Source organism: Varroa destructor, unplaced genomic scaffold, assembly GCF_002443255.2.
Source record: "Varroa destructor unplaced genomic scaffold, Vdes_3.0 BEIS01000002.1, whole genome shotgun sequence".
Lineage (NCBI taxonomy): Eukaryota > Metazoa > Arthropoda > Arachnida > Mesostigmata > Varroidae > Varroa > Varroa destructor.
In genome coordinates this window covers 18,246,039-18,270,875 of record NW_019211455.1, presented here as the reverse complement: position 1 = coordinate 18,270,875, position 24,837 = coordinate 18,246,039, and the positions used below count along the sequence as shown (strand labels likewise).

General features: G+C 45.9%; 1 long non-coding RNA gene across 2 annotated transcripts in view; it reads right to left on the bottom strand.

The window, feature by feature from the left end:
• LOC147757468 (uncharacterized) overlaps positions 1-22,562 on the bottom strand; it is a 116,679-nt gene extending 94,117 nt beyond the window's left edge. For both annotated transcript variants that reach the window (XR_015321831.1, XR_015321832.1), the window contains exon 1: positions 21,279-22,562. This is a non-coding gene — a long non-coding RNA (uncharacterized LOC147757468). The remainder of the gene's footprint in view (positions 1-21,278) is intronic.
• Between the last annotated feature and the right edge of the window lie 2,275 nt (positions 22,563-24,837).

Sequence of the window (24,837 nt, the reverse complement as noted above, 5' to 3'; positions counted from 1 at the left end):
ACGCTTGGACGGTCCTGCGACAACCCTAATTGGGCTGTAAAGATTGAGATAAGACGATAAGAAAAGAAGGAAAAAGCCAATGCGATCAGTGATTCAGCGATTTGATGATACCGTGAGAAGTAGTGCTAGAAAGGACTACCGGCACTAGATCTAGGATAAGGGCTAGAAGGGCCCAAAAGTGAATGAAGTAGGACGGCCTGATTCAGCTGGCCCCGCCCACCTAACAGCTATGGTAACCGCTTAAAGTAGACTCGGAACGAAAGCATCGAATGTACAAGCCATATGGCAAATGGAGATGGAAGGACACCTCCTGTTCCGTAGATAGGCGCCCAAATTATTATGTGTAGGCGATTTAGGACGTCCATGAAATTTTCCTAGAAAAAGAGAGATTACGTCTTTTAAAAAACAACAGATAAAACCGCGCAATGCCATGGCAGTAAAAAGTAAATGTTCCTCTCGGTTATTGATTAGCATATATTATAGCAAAACAGAATATGTATGGAGGGAATACTAGGTGAGTTGAGGTGTCGAGCTACATGCTACCCCGTTGCCTTGCGTATTTTCGTTAATCTCTTATAACGCCATAACATGACCGTGAGATCATGATTTTGGGTACAACGATTAATATCCATTGCAAACTTTACATTGGTCTGCAAACATACTCACGCTATGTATGTATATGCGCAAACGGAGGATGCTTGCTCAAAATGTGCTTCTTTTGTTATTTGTCTCTGAATTCTCCCCGATCTTCGTTCGAGTGAGGCACCATGTGTCATCATATGCCCAATCAATTTCTGCGGGGGTGCATTTCTTCTTCACTACACGGTGCTGATCATGGTCGGCAAAGACACACAATCCATAGCACAATTTCGATTCCAACTTACTTTTTGTGCTCGTCGCCTTTGGTTTCACTGGGGCGTTGCTTTCATCAAAAGGCCAATATCCTTATTGGTTTCTTATCATTGTTAGCTCACAGCTTTACCAGTATGGTCGGTCTGGAGAGAGCGAGCGGCCGAAGTCCATTCGAGCAAATCGTTCTGCGGTTACTGCCCAACGCTACGATACTCTAGAGAGTGAAGCTGGGTGACAACACAAAGCCCGTGTGAGGTAAGAAACAGACGCATGCGGCATCGACGACCAGCTATCGACAGTTATACAGCTAGCCAGTGTTGGACCGTAGAAAAAAATGCTCTAAAAGATGCAGTGTTTGGCTTGCGGGTTTATATAGGTGACTGTTCTCTTTCACAATTTGCGTACCAATGCAGCATGCATCTGTACCCTCGTAACGCTTCACTTGACCTCTTCGTGCGGCCTCTAGACTCTCAAGAGTATCTGTAGAGTGGATATGCAAAGAAAATAGTTGCATTGTTGCCACCAGGACAGCGAGCAACTCTCGCCTGCGTTTCTCACCTCTCTGAGCATCGCTTCCTAGCATTTCGGTCATCTTCCAAAGCTAGCGATACCGCGTTCAACCTTAGAGCCAGAGACAATGGCTAGTTGCAATAGTCAAAGTAGTCTTCGTAATCAACTAGCGGTTGGTTACTAGGGGGGGTGACATTTTGATTGATTTGAAAAACAAGAGGATGGCGGCAAGGAGGATAGGTGATTCGTATATATATATATATGTATACATTCTACCCACAGCATTCTTCCTATTGGACATAGATACCTTTGCATGTATACACTCGAAATAGTGGTCAAATAAACCGAAAGTAAATACAAATGGGTTTTTGATGTGGCTATGTTCCCACATATCTTTAGCAGAGGTGTGGGGTGACACATACAGGCATGAGCGGTAAGAGAATAGAAGACCATCTACACCGGGTTGAATGGGCTAATACTCGAGTATGATGGGTTCTCGGATTTTCTATCTGCATGCAGTGACAAATATGGATATACATACTTGCCTGGTGGGCTACGTTGAACTATTACATATAGAGTGCGCCCCTCAGCATCGGAAACCAATAGTCCCGACTAGCTGTTCACACTAGCCGAATTAACCCAGTTGTTTTCTACTGGTTCGATTCCCCATTTCATATCTCCGAATGATCCCTTCTTGCTGTTCGATCCTCTTGAAATATTAACGTAGATCTGACTCCACCAGAGGCATGAGCAAAAGCGTTTCTAGCTATCGAGATGCTACGACGTTGAACCCCACGCACCCCATGATAGCTATCGAGCATAGCAGGGTCCATACCTCAATTCAGCCATTTCAACCCAGTCTCTTTTGTTCCCTTCTCACTACCCCACTCCCCACTTACCCATAGGTGGTACAAGTATTTTATTTAACAAAGCCTCCCTGTTGAGGATAACAACAACTTCTTCCCGTATAAGTGAAAACAGCAGGTCTGTGCACTGCGCAAATGTGCGTGCCCTCATGAGTGAGAAAGACTAGTAAGGTAACTGAAGCAACAGAGGCTTTCGTCTTGCCTTGCCTTGCCTTGGTCATCACCACCTCGTTCATTCTAACCAATTATTCGCTTAGCAACAGCGTCAGCAGCAGCAACAGAAGCAGTAAAGCCAGCTTAATCAAATCTTTGCTTACGAAAATGCATCGCACACAGGCCACAGCAGTGGTTGCTGGCGCCGCGACTGCAGACGCTATATAGTTCCGTAGTGTGCCGATGACGCTTTGCCAGACAAGGCTCCCAATAAGAAGCACACCTCATCATACCGACGTTCTGGTTTCGACTAAGCAACATTTAGCCTTGTTGACGAGGGGGCTTAGTCAGGGGCAGCGGCAAGGGCAAATAAAGCTGCTTTACACCAACCACAAATTGTCTGTTGTCGGCCCCCGCCTCCGAGTTCGACCCCTATTTGCTGTCGGTTTTCGTTTTTCCTCAGCTTGTCATTGTCCTGCGTTCCCAACCTCTCCTGTGAACAACAGGTAAGGACAAATCAAGCAGGTAAAGGTTATATAACGATAACGCATTGGCAGGTCCTGTCAAGCGCGTGCTTGTTCCATGCTTCGTTATGCAAACGTGAAAGAATAATACATGTTATTCTGTTGTGCTGTTATATGGCGACCGACTTTAGGTGAAGATGTGCTAGGAAGGAACACTTATGTCTAGGTAGGATTCCGATAAGGGATCGTAATACATACTCTTGAAAAGCTATTGACGAAAAAACTAAGCCGTTATCTACGGCCCTGTGAAGGTGTAACGGTAACGTGCCGTCCTACTAAACTAAAGAATATATGAGGCTGTCTAGGCTCGAAATCTGCCATGTTTTGTTTTACATCAGGATCTAACTGTTTAAAGTAACGGATGTGCAGGATCTAATCCTCAAAACATTTTATATTTCAGGTGGCCATGCTTAACCGTATATATGAGTATGTAATAGCCCATAAATATATAAGTTTTAATCTTATAGTAAGTGTACGGCAGATTCACGGAATTCATTCGTGCTCTTTGTGCAGCCGGCAGGTTCTCATTCTGGATGCATCGTAGTCAATAAGTAATTGTGCGGCATAACCGTAAAAACAAATCGTTCAACTAGTGGATTTTGTGTTTTTTTTTGCAAACAATGCTCTTTCTATTTGCAAGTTTCTTCATTCCATCGAAAGTAGTCACCGGTGCAAGAAACTTAATGAATAAAAATTATCTAAATACAAAGAAGCAACATACCAGCTCCCTAAAACTCGTCCTTGCTTTCCTGTGGACTTTTTATCGCATCCTGTATCAGGACAACGAAAAAACGCTCCCAGATCCATGGCACACTTTGACTGCTTTACTAAGCGCTGCTTACCCTTTTTCGAAACGCCAAAAGTGTGAAGCGGCTATTGTACTTCAACCGCTCTTCAGGCGAGATAGCCATTGACATAGTAGCTGGCATAACACACAGACAGGCAAGAATCCAACTACGCCCACACATACACACACCCACCGAGGCCCATAGTCGCTCACTGGCCGGACTCACTTACTCACTGGATCCTCATCAGCTCGACTGTTTCTAATCTTATCAAGTTACCACCAGCCGGGCAGCCATTCTCGAGAAGCTAGTACTTTGTCTCGGTACCCATCGCGCTTTCACCCAGCGATAGTTCTTTGCCTCTTCTGAATTGAAGCCAGTGACCATCAGCGGGTCTCCCTGCTTACCAGCCGATGACACGGTGGGCGTGGGTCCACCGCGGCGATGAAGCGACGAAATTATGAATATATTATCATATTTAACTCGCTAATAGCGGATTATCCTGAATCCTGCCGCATCTCCAGTGGACGCATAGTAGAAACTATTGCTGGCTGGCGGAGTGCTCCTGTCGCTTTCTTGCCGTGTGCTACTCAGCGATTTCAACGAGTGTCGAGGCGCTGAGTCCGGCTCTGTACAGAAAACTAACGACACCTCAGAGGGACTGACCGTTGCGTCCGACAGCAATGAAGCTTTCCTTCATGGGAGTTTCGCTACGGTTATCCGCCACTGGCATAGGTATCAACAAGCTAGAGTCGCCCCTGGCCTGGCTTGCTATTTGGCGATTTATTCAAGTTGACTCGACTTCTTTATTTACTGAGATAGAGTCGGCACGTCACTTACGGTATATGACTACCTGTACGTGATAGGTACACGGGAGATAGTTGTGCAATTAATAGTTGCTATGCTATGACGAAGACATTGCGGTTTGCATTTATCTATTCCGTGCGTAAATAGATACGTGATATAATCATAATAGCAGTAGTAGGTATGTTACGCTTAGCACTCGATGTTGAAGAATTGTTTTTTTTTATTTTAATATATTAGGTGCCATGTACGTATGTGGAGTGTGTAAAATTTCGACAGTCACTTTTACGCTCCTTCTTCAAACCAAATTCCAAATTCCCGTGTAGTAAGGTTCTCCTTCGACATTTGCCTGAGTAGATGCTATAGGCAAGTCAGACTTCTGTTGTGTACCTCCTGAACTCTTTCATCGTATCCTATTTGCATGTGCTTCATACCTCATCTTTTGCTTCTCTCCCGTGGTCACCTTATTTTCTATTTATCTTACCTTATCCGTTTTCATTTCTAAAGATCACTTTGCGACGTGAAACCCAGCAACTAAACGATACTTGACAGGACTGGCTATTGCCGGAAGTGGCCACGCATTGTGGTCCTTCTGTGGCCTGTATTGTGTACCATAATGTTGGCTCCTACTCGCTGTTGTCTCCGACAGAGCTTCCAGTGGCGACTAGTGACAACAGAACAATTCACTTATAGCGTGATATACCCTTCACTTAGTGGCGAACTATACTCAGCGGTGAACTGTATTCGTCTGTATGTTTATGGCGCTCAGCGAGTGAGCACTCCAAATGTATGGATGTGTGTACGCTTATAGGGCAGCTGCCTTCTCCTGACTCCATCTCTATCTAATCCACTAGCTAGTGCGGCCGCACATTTCAACAGCGAAACTAATACATATTACGTATATGATAGCTAGAGGCCAGTGGCAAGGAGTATACATACATATACACCAATAAGAGCCAACGTTGGGCTACCATTTGGTTTAGTGGTATGCTATGTGCATGAGAGCTCACTGTCCCCCATTGAGTCGAGCGCCTTCTCTAGCGTGCCGACAGGAGCATTACTGCAGGACCTTTTCCCTATGCCACTGCAGTTGCTGCTACCGTTTCTACGGCGGCGACTGCTGCTGCTGTATAGCCTGCTGTAAGACGGCCATTCATCACCGCTGACAGCTACCCCACCCAGTGGTCGGGGTAGGATCGGCACCAAGGGGCAGGCTGAACGGAGACCTGAGGAGCTCCTTTGCCTTCACGCTATCCGTGGTAAACAAGAAGGGCCTGATGGGAGCAAACTCAGCGCTCGCACGCTTTTGCCCTCACTCGCTTCTTTAGCGATACCAGGGGCGTGACATCGCTATGTGTCGTCGCCCGCTGGGCGATCCACTACGACTGCATGCGGTCATCGGTAGTTCGCTGGTTTTGTCCCTACCACCTTTTGTCATATGGGCGTGCCATAGACGACATAAGAGAGATCCCCCGGCCCGTGTTTTCAGTGTGTGCACCAGTAAAATGATAGCTGGCTAACAAAGCGATGATGAAGACAGCGTTTTAAGCGGCGTGTTTCAAGCGGAAAGAGATCTCGAGGGAGGGTTCTGGGCTCGATCCCAAGCCTAGCTCAAATACTTAAGCATTGGGGTGGCGCGTGTCAACAATAGGGCTTAGCGACGGTTACGAGGCAACTAAAAGGTAGAGTTGCTAGTCAGTTAGCTGCAGTAGTCAGCCAGCCAACTCGGTCTGTATCACTGCAGTGTACCATAAATAGCTCAATATATATATATATATATATATAATATATATGTACATATTGCACTTCACACAACATTAATCGAGTGTATTCGACTCCCGCTGTGGCCAGACTATTTCTTGCAGAAATGGCTCTCTAGTAGCCGCAGAGGGTCAATCAACGGCGGCATGTGCCGCTTCTACAACTGTTGTAACACGAAGCGTATCAACAACACTAACCAGTACCAGCTCGCGTCGTGTGAAATCCATTTAATGTCGCTAGTCGAGCCAGCGGTTGTGACGGGACGTTAGTTCTATGGAACAGTTAGGATAAAAGGGCGACGACGTCTGCTAGAAAAAGCTTCGCTTGTCTTCATGCCCTTACTCAACCCGTGAGAAGTACCCAAGCTCAATTTGAAGCTCCTGCTGTTACGCCTACATAGTATATAGTACATTTAGCAGCTTTTACCGTCACCACTACTTGACATATGGGAATCTTAGAGTGGTCGTGCGCTTTACTGCTGTTACTGAAAACTAACGATTACGAGCTGTTTTCACTACTTCAATAGCTTTTAGGAACAGCTGAAGAGAGATGAGAGGCTCAAAACGAGTGTTCTCGCCGATTCTGATCCATACGATAGGATAAACTGAGCTGTCCAAATTCATACAGACTTCGAGATGCCACTCTACTGGGGCCGCTCCGCAAGCTTTGTCGCCGTAGCTGTCAACGGACCACCAACTCGGCGTGAGCCAATGTTGTTTACTGCTACCTTTTCTACTGGTATTGTTTACTATTTCAGGTTTGTAAGGAATCAAGGCATAAGCAGTCAATCTAAGTTTCGTCTTTCCCCATTGTATTTAATACAAACAAATGATTCTCTTAGCGAGAACCTCTGCGAACCTTAATATTCATAGCTATTCTTTTTATTACCCATATTATATAATAATGAAGCGCAAAAAAAATATCGTTTTCAGCTTCATCCTTTGTTGGAACATCGATACTGCATGTCTGATCACAAAAGCCGCTCGACTCTGAGGGCTAAGCAATTGCTTAGCTTTCTCAGTCATATGGGTCGAGATAAATCGCAGCATGCTCGATTTTCCAGATAAGTAAGTCAGACACTACTTCTGCAATACGTGTTTTGTATGCCTATATCCGTTTCGAAGTGTGCGTACCCGTGTGTGGTTGAATACACATGGTTCAGCGATCCCCAATTGTTGCTAAGAGGCAACTAATGCACGCCGTAGGCCCAATCTCGGAACGATTACCGTTAACAAGCTAGTGACCTGGAACGGAAAAGAAGCCTGTGCCTCCCTCTGACTGGTACCTCTGTTGTTGTTCTTGCTCGCATCATCTCGGGATAAACTCTGCTATCACCTTAACCCACTAATGAGCTTGCTTAATCCGTCTAACCTTAACACATTCTTGCTTAGACCCGTTTAACTATCTTGGGTTATCATATTTTTCACAGGATCGGCTTTGTGGGGACACCTGTTTTCCAACGTCGATCGGTAAAAAATCAATCAAGAAACTTGCTCCGTATTGATCACCAAAATACGGTTACCTCGGGGGCTATTCGCGTTGACGGCAAGCGGCAAAAAGGCCACCTTCCAACTTTCTTATACTACAATCGGCATAGACGTTAATGAACAAATGGGTACGAAACATTAACAGGAAATTGGTTCTGGGAAAGTATTAACCGTTCATGTCCTCTATTGGGTCCCCCTAATACGGGGCAAATTGGGCATCATTCCATCCGTTCGCTTTCATCTCGATTCCGTATGTCTGTTGCGAGTGTACTCAGCACTCAATGGCGGCGAATTCGAAATCCTTGCGAGTTCGTTTTCTAGCCCGCATTCAACAGGGATCCCTATTTCTTCTTTTACTTCGGCACAAAGTGCTTTTATGTCAAAAAGATGACTTGTTTCATACAATATTGAGAAAGATGGCTAGTATCGCATATTCCATCACCCATACATCCTTTAGTTGAGCGCATGGGTCTGCACCAAGTAGCTAAGTTTTGGAGCATTACTAGTTAACTTGGGGGTACCAGGCGCGTAACTGGAGCTCGGAGTCCAGTAACGGTCAGTTTAGCGAAGCTCCAACGTGCTCACTGTTAGCTGAATCGCTAAGAAAGCGAATTGAGAATCGGTAGAAAAGAGAGTAGGCGTATGTGCGACACCAATTCCAGCTTATGCGAGTATAAATTGAATATACTTTACTGGATAGGGTTTAGTGGATTTGTTCGTGTATGGAGAAGGCGTGCCTCTGCCATTCGATGACAGCGTTAACTAACAACAAAAGAGCGCAAAAGAAAAACATTTCAACGGTGAACAAGGTCATGGGCAGTTCTACCAGTAAAGTTAGAAAAATTAGGTAGCGGTAAAACTTGTAGTATTTCTCAAATATCTGACCTTCCAACCTATTTTGAGAGAGGTAAGCTAAATCAGTTAGATCCGACCGCGAATAAACGAAAGGTCACAGTGATAAGCCTAGAAGAAAGATGATTTTATGGTGACTACATCCAGACAGACTCCTCTCTGCTCTCATCGCCCCTGCGACAAATTTAACTATTAGAAACCCACTTTTGTAAGAGAAGTTAACACATTAGGGCTGATTTCTTTCAATGATGGATTGAATAACAGTAATAGAAAGCAAGAAGGACTGTAAGGATTAAAGCCTTGCGTGCTACGTACTATGTCCATAGTCACCTTTACCAGAATATCGAAACTTTGGATTATATATTATCGCTCCAAAAGATTTATAAAAATAGCGGAACGGGGCTCATAATGCGAATGTTGCAGTTCAAACAAACAGGTCCAAGCATCTGTTACATATTTACAGTAAATTTACTATTACGTAACGTATTGTTTTATTATATTTCATTATATCCAAGTGTAGAAGTAACGGCGTCGATATATCCGTGAGCACGGTAACTTCGAGTGAAAAATCTAAGCTATATATGAAAAACTCTATGGGCGAATACAATGGGAAACTACATTTCTTTGTCAGGGCAGTATCCTATTGAGTATAAGACGGAACTGCATTGTTGTCAAACTCGCGCGACCGGTTTCAAGTCAGGCGTCCCTTCCCGACCTAGGTTCAGCCTTTTCTTAAGAGGCTTGATGAGGAAAACCCTCTCATTGTCGACAAAGACAATTCTTATCACAACTACTGAAACAGCTCTGCATGTCCATTGCCTGCTAGATTGTCAGCTCGTCCAGCGATGTCTTGCCTCGCTCATGTTCGCATTAAAGCTGCCCACAAATTGAGTCCTTAACCAGTATTCCTTTACGGCTTCTTCTCAACGGGCCCGGTACGCTCAACAGGCCAGCAAGCAATTTGACTCGTTCGACGGACGACTACTACCCGTCTTTAGCGCAACTAGCTCCTTGAATCAACCTGCTTGTCTGTGTTGCCTGCTTCGTCTTGATCGAGAACCAAAGCCTTATTCGAATTAGCATGCAAACGCATTCATGGAACTCGCCAAAACCAACTTAGACTTATTCCTCTGCTCTGGGAGCCGTGTCCCTTCTGAACGACTCGCTTACTCCGGCCGACAGACACACACAGACAAGCAATTGTCGGTGGCCCAGAAGTAGTTCCTTTTTCCCCCCTCTGCTTCACAAATTCGCGCTTAGTCACAAGTAAGCCTGTTCAACTTGGTCAGTTCGAAGTCTAAATCTCGAAGCCTTCAAAGGTATTCGCATCCGTCTCATTGGTCTTACGCCACACGAAGGAGTCTTGCCGGACAAAGCTTGAAACGCCTAATACCACTGCTGCAAGTACGACTGCAGTTGTGATTGCCACAGTGACCGAACCGGAACCAGCTAAAGCAAGCCAGACTCTAGCTCGCCCCGTCTTCCTCTAGCCGGTCGCTAGCACCTGGAAGCGTTTGCCGGTTCCCAATTGTGCCCCTTGACGCTCCACAGAGCATTCGGAGACCTTCCAGTGACAATGATGTTCTTAGGGGGCAAACCCAAACGACAACGGAACGCTACGGGGTACCGTGCTTCAGCAGCTCATGAGTGTGAGAAAGAGCGAGTGAAAGAACGTATGTACCAGCGAGATTCCGCTGCCTGAAGCCGCAACGGCTGCAGCTGCTCTTGCGGCCAAGAACTGCCGTTCCGTGTCGTGCTTAACTCATGCATATGGATGTCAGGAAGGTGAAATCCAACTCCTGAGGTTGGCTGAGTTAGTCGTATCCTGGCTGCCTCGTCCTCGTGCCTGCCCCATGGCATAACACATCACCACGAAAAGCTGCATTGTGGAATTATCGGCCAGAAGGTAAAGCTTGCTGTCATTTTTGGCTCACTATATGCATGCTTGCAATGACGATGGCAGGGTCATAAGCGTGTATGAATTTTAGGAAAATCATCATGTTTTTCATTTTGCGCATATTACAAATCCAGTACGACGATGAAATATTTATTTAGACGCAGATGTTACGCGCTTTACACGAGATATATAGAGTGATTATATATAGAGCCAACATTGTTAGTTGCACTCGATAATATTGGCCCTATATATAAGATAATGGCATTAAACGCCTACAGAAAAAATATATTTCAGCCTTTCTATCGAATATATTAAACTGTAGCGCTTCTTTTCCAACCTGCCCAATCAGCCCGTGGTATTATTTTTTACATTTGTACGCCTTACCAAGGACAAAACGATTATTTTGCCGCGTGCGACATTCCTTTACTTTTACGTATAGCCAGTCCTATCATAGATTTACTCTAATCGAAACACCGTAGACGTTTATATGTATGTACAAGCTATGTAAACTCACATCTGTGGCCTTAGTTTTCGTCTCAAACCATCATCCTCGCTGGCAGCAGACTCTGCTCAACAACCTATAACGGCTCCGTTGCCCAGCCATTCGTAGGTTAGGCCACGCTGGCAGCTACGTTTCTACTACGACGCCAACCCAAACAGCGTTCGACTGCATAGGCCCACCATCCTTACTCACTTCATTAAAGCTCAGGCCACGCCGCAGGCTTATACCCCAACGATGGCCTGGCCATATTATAAGAGCTAAGTAGCTCAGAATGGGCTCGCTGGGGTAAGCAAGAAAGAAGTAAAGGTAAATATGCAGAGATAAGATCTTAAGCTCGGGACAAATATCAACCTGAGTAGGACTAGTAGGAAAACTGGAGACAGCTGCGAGCGGCGGCGGAAGCCGAGGCGCAGTAGAGACTTGTTGCTTGTACCGTCAGGATCGCAGTTGACGTCTGGCGAATGAAAAATAGGATAAAGGCGATGAACGACATGGTTCTTTCTCGTCTTTTTTTACTACTATTTTGCCTTCGCTTTCGTTTTTCCAGCCAGCTTCTGGGCTTTGCTATGTAGTTCTGTAAGGCATATGCCATATCGTCGTATATGGAATATGATTGGTATTGGATCTCGCAGTTCATTGCAAGAAAGCCTATTTCGATATTTGGCGATTCACTTACTTTTCTTTTCCAGTAACCGTCTTATTACTAGCATTGCTGCCGTCACCCCATCATTCCACAAAGGGGGGGGGGGGGGGTCCTTCTCTCAGTGCTGTTCCAGTTACAGGTGATCTTAGCGCTAGTTGCCTCGTTTAGCTGACCGCACTTTCTTTCTTCTTCTCTCTGACCTTCTGTTTTATGCACGGGTGTCCCGCGGTTATAATGTGCGCCGTTCAATTGAGGTGCCTCTAGGGGGAGTCTTTCTCTCTAAAAACCACACCTGAGCATCTTTCTACGCAACAAACCATTCGGTTTGTGTCGTCGCGGCAGCGACGATGGGCGGCAAAGAAAATCACGATGGAGCAGAGAACGTGGTCCTAAATCTCTTTCCCATTTTCTCTTTGTCGTTACTGCCAACGCTCGCAACACTGAAGTGCTAAGTGTCACCGACGACTTTCCCGTCAGATTTGCGCTATGGTTGGACAGTCTCCCATTTACCACTCGTCAACTAGTATATGATGTAACTGTGTCCTATATTCCGACGCTAGACGCAGGTTCCTGCACGGCCGCAGACAGACAGGTAATCTTTCAGGCTACTCCATTGATCCATCTGCTGCTTTCTGCCACTGCACACGAAGCTTAAGAATCCCTCAGGTGCTCTCTCTTTTGCGTTTCCATTCGCCTATATTCTGTACACAGCGAAACCCTGTCGCCGTATGCAGAGGTAAGGCAACTTAAGCTCGAATGACAACGGCGATTTCCGCTGCAAGCAGCAGACGCGGACAGAAACCTGTATTCTACGCACGTATATATTCTATACTCGATGCCCGTGAACAGATCTGTTTGGTTGGTTGCTGTGGTAGGGCTCGTTGTTCAAGCCAAAGCAGCTGGTTAACTAGTGGTAGCCCTCATCCTGCACCGCTTGTTCTCTTTGCTATTTGAAAGTGGAATACTAAAGCGATATCATTTCTAGTGACCATTAAGTTGCTAAGGCCCGCCTGCCGCTTCTCCCATCTAAATCGTTTTGCTGTCGTTAAAAAGACAAAGGAGCGAAGACGAACAACAAAGAGTGGAATCAAATAAAAAAGGATGGAACCAGCTGAAACGGAGGGTTCTACGACGATCAGAACGACACCACATAGACCCCTTCCACTCATACGGTTTCCATGCCTGCTTCGGCAGGAGTCGTCGGTAGTTGGTAACCAACGAAATCGACTAGCTAATGCCAACCTAGCTGCTTAGGGCAAAATCGTTCGCCTTCTGCAGCTCGTCTGCTTTCAGGGCCACCGTTTTTATTGGCTCAGGGCGATGGCCCTCCTCATATCTTCCCGGCCGATCAGGCAACCGTAGACGGCGACACGGGCTCGCCCATGTTGCCCCTGGAGCTTGCAGAAAAAGCCGGCAAGCGAAAAGAGGAGTCTCCAGATTCCTCCCGATGATATGGCCACGACCCTGGAGCTTCGCATCAGGATCGCAGCACTGCCCTGCTCATACTGTTTCTGTTGCCAGTCCTGCTGAGTAGCTGGCGAAGATCTAGCTTTTTATTCTGATAAGCCGGTTTACCGTAGATACCAAATTGCAGCTGCTGGAGGACTACAGCGAGTGCCACTAGCCTTTTTCAAGCTTCCGTTTCGAAGGTGAATTCAGTGGCTCAAGGAAGAGGATGCGCTGCTCTATACGTGAACGAGCTGTCACCGACGGTCGCTGCAGCATTTCAGTTCACAGAATTTGAAATGCCAACGGCATCTATTGGAGAGAAATAAAATATCCACGAGCATATTATTCGGCAGGAGGATATAAAATATGGCCGAAAATGGGAATCGGCTTCGGTTATACCACTTCGAGGGATGATTGCCTTCATCGTCAGTGGTAAATGCCATTATTGAATGAGGATACAGCCTGCACAGGTTGGTATAGGCTATGTTACTGCCATAGGCAATCGCATAAAAGGTGGCGCATTATTATAATGTTAATATATTGCTATATACACTGGTCCTATCACATAACGCGATCGTCAGACGCTTAGAATAACAATTGGCCCTGCGTAAACATCTAAACGCAGAATTAATTGACAAACCCGAACGAGTATACATATAGATATAATATATGAGTGACGAAAAATTGCTCTTTTGTGCAGTAACGCGTTCATCACACTTGACAAAACTGATCGACTATCCGGCTGATCTAAAGCTTTGCATTCGACTCGCCTTTCTTTGACATGAAGTCGATTCTTACCACGTTTTAACCGTTAATCTTTTACCAGTGCCCCTGTTTACTAACCGATCACCACCAGCGAGGTGGGTGAAGGTTGACTAGCTACTGAATAGCCGAACCGGTCGTGGTTACGAGTATTCATTGAGCGTATCGTGGCCCACGTTCTGTAAATAAATGTCCATTTCGCGTTCCCAGAACAAAATAGAAGGGCGGATGATGGCCATAGCCAGCTTTACTCCGAATAGTAGTGGTATAAGTCGCTACGTAGTATTACAACTGGTGGCCGCGACAGCGGTTGTAGCAGACCAGTCTGTGATGATGTCTTCAAATTAATGTATGCACCCATCGGAACCCCGTTAGCCTGAACCCCGTCCCCATTTGCCGTCATGGGAAAATTGCCGCCCCACGTGCCCTGGACAGCCTCGGTGATTCTCCATCGCCCCATATACACCACCTCCGCCTTCGCCTTCTGCCTGTGTTCCTGTTCGGTAGCAAGTTACAGGCGTACTTCACTGCCTCGCCTAACAAGTTCGTCCCTTTTTGCGCGATCTTTCCGCGTACCCTGAGCCCCTCGCTAGCCTTATCCTTCTAGCATGGTAGCAGGGCTAATAGCAGATAAGGATAACTCGATGACTCCATTTTGGGACGTAGGCAGCAGCAGTATGCAGGGGCCACGCAGCAGTAGCATCAGCGGATTTCTACCGGTGGACCTGAGTCAATCCACTCACTTCGTTTGGTGCTACCTGTGGGTACCAGCGTGCATGGTCTTAGGTCTCGACTCCTGTCGACTGCTTCTGTTTCTCAGTTGCAACGACCTGATAGCTTTTGGATCTACCGTCGCTCTTTCCACCGTATCGCTGCTGTTATGGCTTAAAATCCGCGCCCCTAGAGAGATTGCTACCGTCGTCGTTAACGCCGAGTTGAAGCCCCTAACTTGGGGGAGAGTCAAAACGTGAGGGAAAAATGGGCGGAGTAGAGATGGTAGAAGAGAATGATAGAATGGTCTTTGGCATCAGAGGAACACCGGCCCAAAAGAAAAATGCGAAAAAAAGGAGCCTCACAATGTTTAACACCCAGCCTCTACTAAAACACGGCCAAAGACGCCAGCGACCACCATTGCGATCCTGTTCAGGATCGTCCGGTGTCGCCAAGCAGCATATTGCTCACGGGAACGAGCCACTTTGGAACAAGAACTTAAAAGGAATCGTGGTAGGTCGCATACGAGCGGGGTGGACAGCAGGTCGAGTTGGCACGGTATGAACCCGAATGCTGGTGAAATTGTGTCTGTGTTGGAATTTGGTTTGATCTAACTATAAGATAATATGATGCATTACATCTACATCCCAACGATAGCATAAGAAAGGGAAAATATAAACAAACATTCGTCGCTTTGTATGAATAGGTACATGTTGGCTATGCATTGCAACATGCACCATTAAGTAAGGACACTAGTAACGAAAGAAATAGACCCTGGATCAACCATTTAAGGCCAATCATGGTGTCAGACGGATTATTTAATTTTAGTCTTCCTTCTCGCCGGTGGTCCATATAAACACATTTTAGTTGTGATAAACGCTCCGCTGATACAGATCAAATCGTTTAGATGGAAGCCCAAACAATTATACTAAGTAAAAAAAAAAGTGAATATTGTGACGAAGAACGTAATACTTTCAGGCGTCCAGCACCATCGTCTAATATAAGATCTATAGCTACTGCCATTTTTGTAAACGCAGCTTGACCCAGAACGTGGAAAAGGGAAGCTCCATCTAGGTGACTTAAAGGACACGAAGAATGCTATCCGTACTTAACGCGTCCCATCTTCCACAGGACCTACAACGGGCAGTTAGAAGATAAACTTGTCCCGTCCGCTAGCGGTGTAAAGTAGCGAATAAATGAAGCAAAAGGCCACTTTTCATTTGATTTGGCTTACTATACCTAGTTATTCTCGTTAGCAACAACAGTCTGACGAGAGCAACGTAATCTCCCTGGTGTCTGCTTTTCACGTTGCCAATTGCGTCTGAACAACTTGGTGTCTTCAGAGTGCATAAAGCAAGTGAAGAAATCCTACTCTCATGGGGGTGTGTCCGGGAGTGCCTAAGTGCTAACATGCATGTTTCTTACTCACTTCCCCTCTAATTTTACTTCACCCTGCCCTCCTTCAACTTGAGTCCTCTTGCCACTATCTAGCTCTGTTGTTCACTGAAGTCAACCTATTCGACATAACCGGCTCGGACGAAGACAGAAGTAGCGGCGCAACCAGTCAAGGCGCGCAGTCGAAACTGAACTAGGCGACCCGACCCGATTGGAAGTATGATATTCACCGTTGAACAGCAGAGCTTCGTCTCCTCAACTAGAAGTGCCACTGTGTCTTGTAGATACGGTTAAAGACGACACAAGCACTGTCTCTTAGGTTTAATGAAAAGAGTTACAAATTTGAAAAGCGCAAGTGAGCGTGACCTTGCCCTAGAGCATGAAGTGCTAAGGTTCTGCATAGCGGAGCTGATTGAGTTCGCTGATTTGTCATATCCGTCCACCAAATGATGGTGGTTCACTCGGCTTTGTCCTTTTCGAGCGTCTTGTTTTGATGGTTCCATCAGAACGCAGCAGGGCTTAAGCAACAATGAAACAACGACTGCTGGACGGGAGCCGTCTTCACAGCACGTTTTACTTTCCAATTCTACAGCCAGCACATGGTAGAATAGTGCTCTTCGTCCGACTCTTGTTTCCTTGTCGTTAGGTCCCATATGCACCTTCAAGACTAGCTCGACATTTGGCCGCTTATTCAATTCTATTTCCACCTGAGACCTTTGTTTTTCAGCGTAGTCTTCTCATCTGGCTCGTCCTATCACTCTGCATTAGTTGTAATGCGTTTTGTTCTCTAAGATTTTTTATAGCCCTCATATTATTCAATTATGACACCCTTCGATTTCTGTGACAACTGAAGTTAGTTCCCACTTTAGATTCTGCCTTCCACACACCCAGTCTGCAGCATCTCTTTTCTATCATTTACCTTGATACGTTTTTAGATTCAGTTCCTCTAGGCTCCGATTCACCCTATGGATTCAGTGTGCCTGTGGAGCGTACATAATTATATAAGTTCAACAGGGCCTTCTCAACAAGTTGTTGTCCCCTCCATAGTCACATTAGCGCAGTTGATCCTTACGGCTTCTCGGCCGTGTCGGATCCCCTTTATCTGTACGACTAGATCATGCTCTTTTATGGTCCCACCTGTTGATCAGGGGCGGACCCTTCGTGCCCTTTGGCCTTTCCAGCGGCCGCTGCCGCTACGGCGTGCATTCGCTGTCTCGCGCCGCAGCGCCGATTACCGACGAACACCGCCGAGCAAGCAAGCTAAAACCAAGAACAGCTGAAAGGGGAGCTCCATGCGTTTTCACACAGACACCGACCGGGATCGACAGATACCAATGACATGATTACACAGTACAACGCATTGGGCGGTAGACAGCAGTGCTTCTGTAGGTCGAAGTCTTTGGGAGCATTAGCGAAAAGGGCACCGTATACGCATGCTACTCAGTTCTGGAGCAAAACTAGCAACTTGTTTGCGGCTCTTCTTCAAGTTTTACTCCGCAGAGTGCGCTGGGCCTCTCAGCATAGGTGTGCCTTTTCGAGTCTGCTCAAGTCAGCCACCTTTAGTTCTGCGAGTCTCTTTGAAGCTTTCGTGATGGCTTGCTATGGCAACTATGCCCTACACTATCATCGTCGCTATGGTGGCCATAGTGGTTTTCCTTCGTGCTACAGTGGAATCAAAGAGAACGCAGAAGCAACAGTAAGAAGAGACGGCCAACAGAGCTCGGTGCCGAGTTCCGTCAGAGAGGACACCGTCGGGATAAGGATGGCCGGTCCCGATGGATATGCGATACCTTCGTTGTCGTTCGCGGATGGGAATGGAAGCAAGTGGGCAAGCAAGGGCAAGCTCGGAGTTCTCAGCCGCCTTGCCCCAAGCCAAGCGCCGCAAAGCGGAAAATCATAGTAGATAGGATCTAAGATACTTTGCCTCTGCTGGTCTTGCTGCTGTTTCTGTCACTAGAGTCATCACTAAAGGAGCTCCATCGGGGACACGAGAAGCGTGGTGAGTATAGACGACACGATGCCGTCCGACCGACCAACCAAGCTAGCAGCCAACGGACCAGATGAAAAGTCTAGACGAGCAAAACTGGAAAGGTGCTGTTGCGCGCTAGTGACCTCGCTCCCTGCGGCGGACCTATAGCGGAAGCGGGTATGGTGGAGGTTCAGGGCTGCCCCTATTTGATAGGGGCAGGATAAGCGCTAGTAGTAGCACCAAGAGACCACAAGGAAGGCGGTAGCGCAGCAGATCAGGTACGACGACGAACGCATTGAGAAAGCAAAAGCAGCGGCAGGGGCATCACAGTGAGCGCGAAGATCTCGCAGGCACCCGTCAGTTCGCGGACCATGGCCACGATCGCGGTGTCGCGAGAACAGAAGCGAAGGGAGGCAGACCCTAGGAACCACCACATGCCCGCACACCTACAGATACGCGTCTCTATCCGGCCCCGTACTTTTATTGTCGCTGGGGTAAATCGCAGCTGCCATACTTCCCCAGCGCCTTGCTGGAGAGCTAGTGCGATAGCGGTAGTGATGCTAGCCCCTCGAGCAACACTTATCTTTCTGTCGGCGACAGGACTGCTTGCCGCGCCCTTTGTCACGAGATGGGAAACTGCGAACGAAGATGATCTGACATTGAATGACACAAACCGAAACAAACAATACGACGGAACGGTACGGCACTTTCGCTGCAGCAGCTACTGCAGCTAAAGATGCTACCGTCACCTCTACCACAAAACCATATGATTCAGTCGTTGCAAGTTCATTCAGCTTAACCTCAGCTACGAGGTGGCGCATGCGTGGGTGGCCTGAATACACAACGGACTTTGTTGCACTTTCCGTTTCGAGGAAAGACTCACCGCTAGCCACATACCATTATGAATATCATCAGGCTCTGATGTTTTGTCTGAGTGCGAATGTGAGCAAGGGGTCTACAGGGAGTTGAACTGCAGAGAAGCGAAACGCAATAAGCGAGGCGTATGCCCGTAGTATGCCACCATATTATAAAACATGATGCGACGAGGAGATGTCACAGTAAACACAGCACAGACGTGACAGGATACGCCAGTAAAAGCGAGCTACCTGTGAAGGCTAATGCAATTGTGTGTACAAACATCTGTGTATTTCTGTAAACACATCGAATGTAAGAGGGCGTATTAGCCAGCCATAGAAACGATCTCAGAATGTGAAGGGGGCATCAGACATAAGCGACAAGGAAACAAGTACAAAATAGGCTTTTGTCCTACACAGATAGACGTCCGGTTGCACACCCTGAGCCGCATAACCCATTCGAGATTTAAATGTTTTATAATTAATAATAAAAATCTCATATAGATATAGTCACATAAATAACATATTAATATAAATGGTGCCATTTATTTAAGAGTTAAGTTGGTTACCAATGTGACACCGTCTCGTTAAGCAATAAGACCTCCTAATCGAGAATCTGAATAAAGTTATTATTCCACTTACAACACCAGCCTGTACAATATGTTATAGATTAAAGGAATAAGGTCTCAATAAGGAAATGTATCAAATCAAGGCATATGTACGATAGCAATGATAAATATACTCGAGTGATAGTGAATCGAATTGAATAGAAATAGACGATTACAGTAGCCAAGTAGATCCTAGTCTTTTAGATTTAATAGCGTTAATGTTCTTTCTTGACCGAAGACCTTTGACTGTTTTTCGTTCATTGGGATATGGCACTGCACAGTGTACATTTAACCAAAACAGGTACAGAAAGCAAATTGGCAGTATATTCTACGGCTGATTTTTTTACTCCAACTGGAAACACTCTCCCGTTTAAAGAAAACCGACGGTGACCGATTGTGCCATGCTTGGGAACCCAAATCTGCTTGGGAAAGTATTAGTGCTCGCGTCTCAGTGGCGTATTTGTCCGGCTTATATGACATGAAAATTAAACCTGAGGCCCTCATACAATACGGACAACGCGAAAGGCACGTTTTTTTGAAAAATAGCTTTCAGATTTTGATTTGCGATGTCAATGTGCATGCTTGCACCCTTTTAAGGAGCATTTGCCCCTTTTAAGGCATACTTTTATGGACATTCAGAGTTGGCATATGGAATTTTCTCTTACTATTCGAAAATTGCATGGAGACCGGCAACGGTGTAAACGGTTTGTTTTAAATAATTTAAAATCGCACCTATGTTACTTACGACATTGAACTTAACTGGTCTTTGTTCGTATTTAAAAACCGACCTTCTGCTTTTGCCATGATCAGCTCTGACCTTGTCCGAAAAACAATTCCCGTATCAAGAGCAGCGAGTGAGCGCACGCACGCTACGGCATACAGCCCGCCAAAATGGGTCCCAATTTATCCCATATATCCCGTACATAATCAACTAAATAAACTATCCATACCTCCAAATCACAGATAAACTCATTCAGCACGTTTTTTTTTAATCATTATTATTCAGTATAAACGTTAGTGCTGATTATATCGCTGTGATTGTTATTATTATATTCCCGTTGCTATTGTACCCTCCTTGAATGGAGACGATTTATATATTGTTTTATATGGTACGTCATCACCTGCGATTTCATTCTATTTTATGACTCCTCCTTTTTTACCAGAATTACTCTTCGTATTGATTTTGATACAAAGACAAAAAGAGCTATTCTCTGATTTGGCTTTGCCTCATCTCGGTCCTGGGTACAGCACCGCTTCAGCACGCTGTGGGAGCTGGGCCACGGGTGAACAGACATGGAGCCCTGCTGGGGAGCGAGCGAACGAGCGCTCTCTCTCTCTCTGTTGAAATGTGGCTACATAATCGGGGAACCTGTTGCGTGCGGGGCGGGACCTCAAATCACGTAAGGTCCGCTCACACAGAGGGGCCCCGCATAATCATCAGGACGACTTTCAACTAATACAATACAGCTGTGATTGTAAAATCGACATATCGACCATATGGAAAAAAAAGTGGCAGAGCCACCAGCTGCCATTCTGTACTCTGCTTGTGCTAGAGGCACTAGTTGCCGCTCTACACCGAATTTCTGTCCATTTACCATTGCGTTTGAAGTTGACAAGTGAATCGGCATCATTTGTCTTTAAGGACAGATTTTAAATAACCGTGCAGAGTCATACGCGAGATGTAGACTGAAATATTTCGAAAACGTTCGAAATAAGCGATATTACTTGGTGTGAGTACCGTATTAATTCATACCAATTTAAATGCGTGCATTTGCACGTGTAATACTACGGCCTGTCTCGCCTTTTTACTCATACGCTCAAATCTACCGTTAACTTAGGCTTCCGTTTAAATCAATGGCAGAAACTGCTGGAACTGTGTTCGATGGTTACTTACCTGATATCTATTCCTGGACGTGCGTCCCACGTCGTCGTTGTCGTTGCAGCCGTCCTTGATCCTTGCTTGCGATGTCCTGTAACTTGTCGCACTTCGCAGCAGCATGCCATGTCACTGATAACAGACCACGTTTTTTTCTTTAGCATTTTCGCTACGTTCTTGAGGTTTGTTTGGCCGGCTTTAATGGAGACTTTTTTGACAGTTTTGTGCAGCACTACCGCGAGTCCCTAACAGCACTTCACTGATGTAGCTCATGCACTGCATGTTTTTGGTGAGGGGTGGTCAATAGGATAAACTATGTTTTACAAGTCGTTTTAACTTTTGCTTGCCCTTTACCACGCTACCGTCCAAAGCGACAACTGCTCTGTGCTTCGTACAACTACGGAGGTCGGTAGCTGGCGTTAGTGGGCTAGGCCCTCGTGCGTTTCGAAGTCCGAAGGAGACGTCTGTCCTTCAAGCAGGGGCCGATGGTTTTCGACCCATCTCACTGAGATGAAGAAGAGTGATTTCGCGGAGCACCGCAACAGTTTCAGCGGTGGAAGCATTAACTATAGATTACTGCAGATCTATAGACGGCTAGTTAACTAAAAAGCAGGCTAGCAGGCCATAGGTGAACGAGCTCGCGTGCAAGTAGTTACAGCCGCCCGTTTAGTCTACAGCCTACGAGCACAAAGCCACAGGAGGGAACGCGTAAGGGGCTGGTAACAGCAGCAGCAGCAGCAGTAGCGATATTAAACATGATAATTGTAATAGCAGCAATGCCAATACTAGAAGCCTGTTCGTCGATGCAGCCCTGTGGCCGACTAAGAACGAATATCGAGCAGTCGCGGTTGTAACAGCTTCGTCCGGCTGACTTTGCCTCTGTGTGAGTGGGCGACGACTCGAAGATGCTAAAGACAATCGTACCGGTGGACTCGGTGGCTGGCACAGGTGGGACAGATTGGTTGAACTGATGCTGGTCGCTCGTTAGAGCCAAATGCCACTGATTAAACTGTGATGAGTGGTACGGCTGAATGAAGTAAGGAAAAGACCAGATTGGTTTGGATCGTTGATTAGGATATTGGCGGTACTATTTTCGAAGCAGGGGCACTAATGGAGAACAGAAGAGCAGTAGCAGTGGGTGGTTGCGTTCAAGGGAATTGCCGCGAATGATAAGATAGTACAGATTGAAACACATCGCGACTAAAGGAAATGGTGACAAAGCAAAGGCCTATGGAGAACAAAAGGCTGGGGCAACAGGGCAAGGAATGAAAACGGAGCAAGGAAGTGCACGCCCGGCTGAGCGAAAGCTGGCCCGCGAATGGCCGTTGGCTCATTCCCTTGTTGGGCCGTCTTCTGGCCCAACTCGACAGGTTGCCGGTACCCGAGTGCGCAGCCTCGGAAAAACCCCTCCCGATTGGCTAGTGGGTCGTTAGGGGTTGAGGGGTTTGAGGGCAATCGCGATAGTGGCGCCACCGAGTGACCACGCCGCGAGTCACGGGCCCCGAGAACCAATCCGCAGCAGCAGAGTTCGGCTCTGCGACGGAGCTAACAGCAGAAACATCAGCGGCAGCTACGGCGGCCGCTGTGTGTAAAGCGGTACGGGACGGCTCTAGTCTTGGCGGTGACAGTGGCGCCAGCAGCTGCCGGTTATGTTGGCTGTATTAGAACCACAGACAAGCGGCTAGATAGCAGCAGCGAGCTCCATAGAGCCTAACTCACACCAGTCTGCCGGTGGGTAAAGAACGAAGGAACAAAACTCAAGGGCAACCTGTTGAACGTCAAGACGTATGATACGCGCCTCATTATGCGGCCGAAACCGATTCAACGACGGTTTGCTTGAATTGGCTGGAGTCTGATAGCTTGTCAGTTGCTGTTACGTGGATGCCGTTCCGGCAAACACGCACTTTTCGAACAACTCTATTCGCCGCCACTAGCAGTCAATAACGAGGGGCAGATCATCATTGTACGTAGGTTCCGTGCGCACGTCCAGCGAACGGAAGACAAAGATTCAGTCGGCTTTGCGCACGGAAAACGCAGACGATTGTTGACGTCAGCTTCGAACAGATGGCGCCAAACTGCTTGACCAAACTTGTGTATAAGGATCATAATAATTATTAGCGTAATTGGCAGAACTCCTTACTAGAATAATTGTCATATATGACCTAAATGGACATTGAATATTAATGAACCTGAAGTCCAAATGTTGACTTATAAAATAATTTTCTGGAATCTACGCTGTCGCACCTGTATCCCTCTACTGTTTGAATGCCAACAATTTGTACACTGAGGTTTAATTGGATCACGCGCCATGTTATTCCCAATATACGTGTTCACCCGTGATAATTCGTAATGATCTGACCCGTTTACAGTTAGCTATGATACAAACAACAGAGAAGCCGTCTCAGAGATACGTGTATATAGCAACGGGGATTCGACGGGCTGTTACAGATTATGTAATATATTAATGATATATATAATAATAGAATAATATATTAATATATAGCAATTAATGCAGTGAAACTAATACAGATGATTCGAGAACGTCATTGAATATATATGTTCGGTATCTTACCTTTTACTGTAGGGACCCTGTTGCAGTCTCACAAAGAGCTTCGAAAGACATAGTAGTAAGAAATTTTCGAAAAATACAATGCTCACCACCTCAGAGAACGAAAAATAGCTTTGTACACATTCCTACCATTGAATCTGAGAGTAGTTTAAAAAGTTTGAGCTACCAGTGAGTTAACAATAGAATTAAGGAAGTATCATACAAAAAATACAGAACGAATCGCATCTGTAAATACGACTATAAAGGCCATATTAGAATTTCAAGATACAAACACCCACACTTATCTTCGTTCGACAGAGCCCATTGAACTTGAATCATTACCATATATTGTTATTATTAGGGTCCTTGGGTAAGGTATACCGGACAATCTATTTTTGTCTCATAGAGTACTAAGGTAGTTCTGAACGTAAAACTGAAAACGTTTGCGCTATCAATCTATATATATATATATATATATATATATATATATATATATATATATATATACATACACATATATACCACTAAAATTTGATTTATACATGCGTTACAAGATTAGAGGTGCCCGAACAATTCGTTTTTTTTTTTCAATTATCCGCAAGCGGCCCAAAAAAGAGACGATCAGTGTCCGCTGGCCATTGCTAGCGGCCAAAAGCCATGCGTTGACTTCGAAATCCTCATCACGTAGGCCGAAAAATCCTACAGGCAAAAAACGAATAGCACTGAAGTATAAATAATAAAATTCGATATGTATCCGTGTTACAGGCACAAAATCAGATTGCCGAACCTGGTACTGTTCGTCTAACGCAGATGAGCAAGTATTGTAGAACTGCTTCGAAGATATATAATGTATAGATACGAAAAAAAAATTGCGATTCATCTATCCCGAAATGTGTAGGCTGTAGCTTTATAATGAAATCCTCCAAAACAAACGCCTGCGTAGGTCACTATCTGTGCTTGAAGGGACGCCAAGGTGCTGCTTTCCTTAGTCGCTGTTGTTACTTTTTGTAGCTTCTATAACAAAATAAG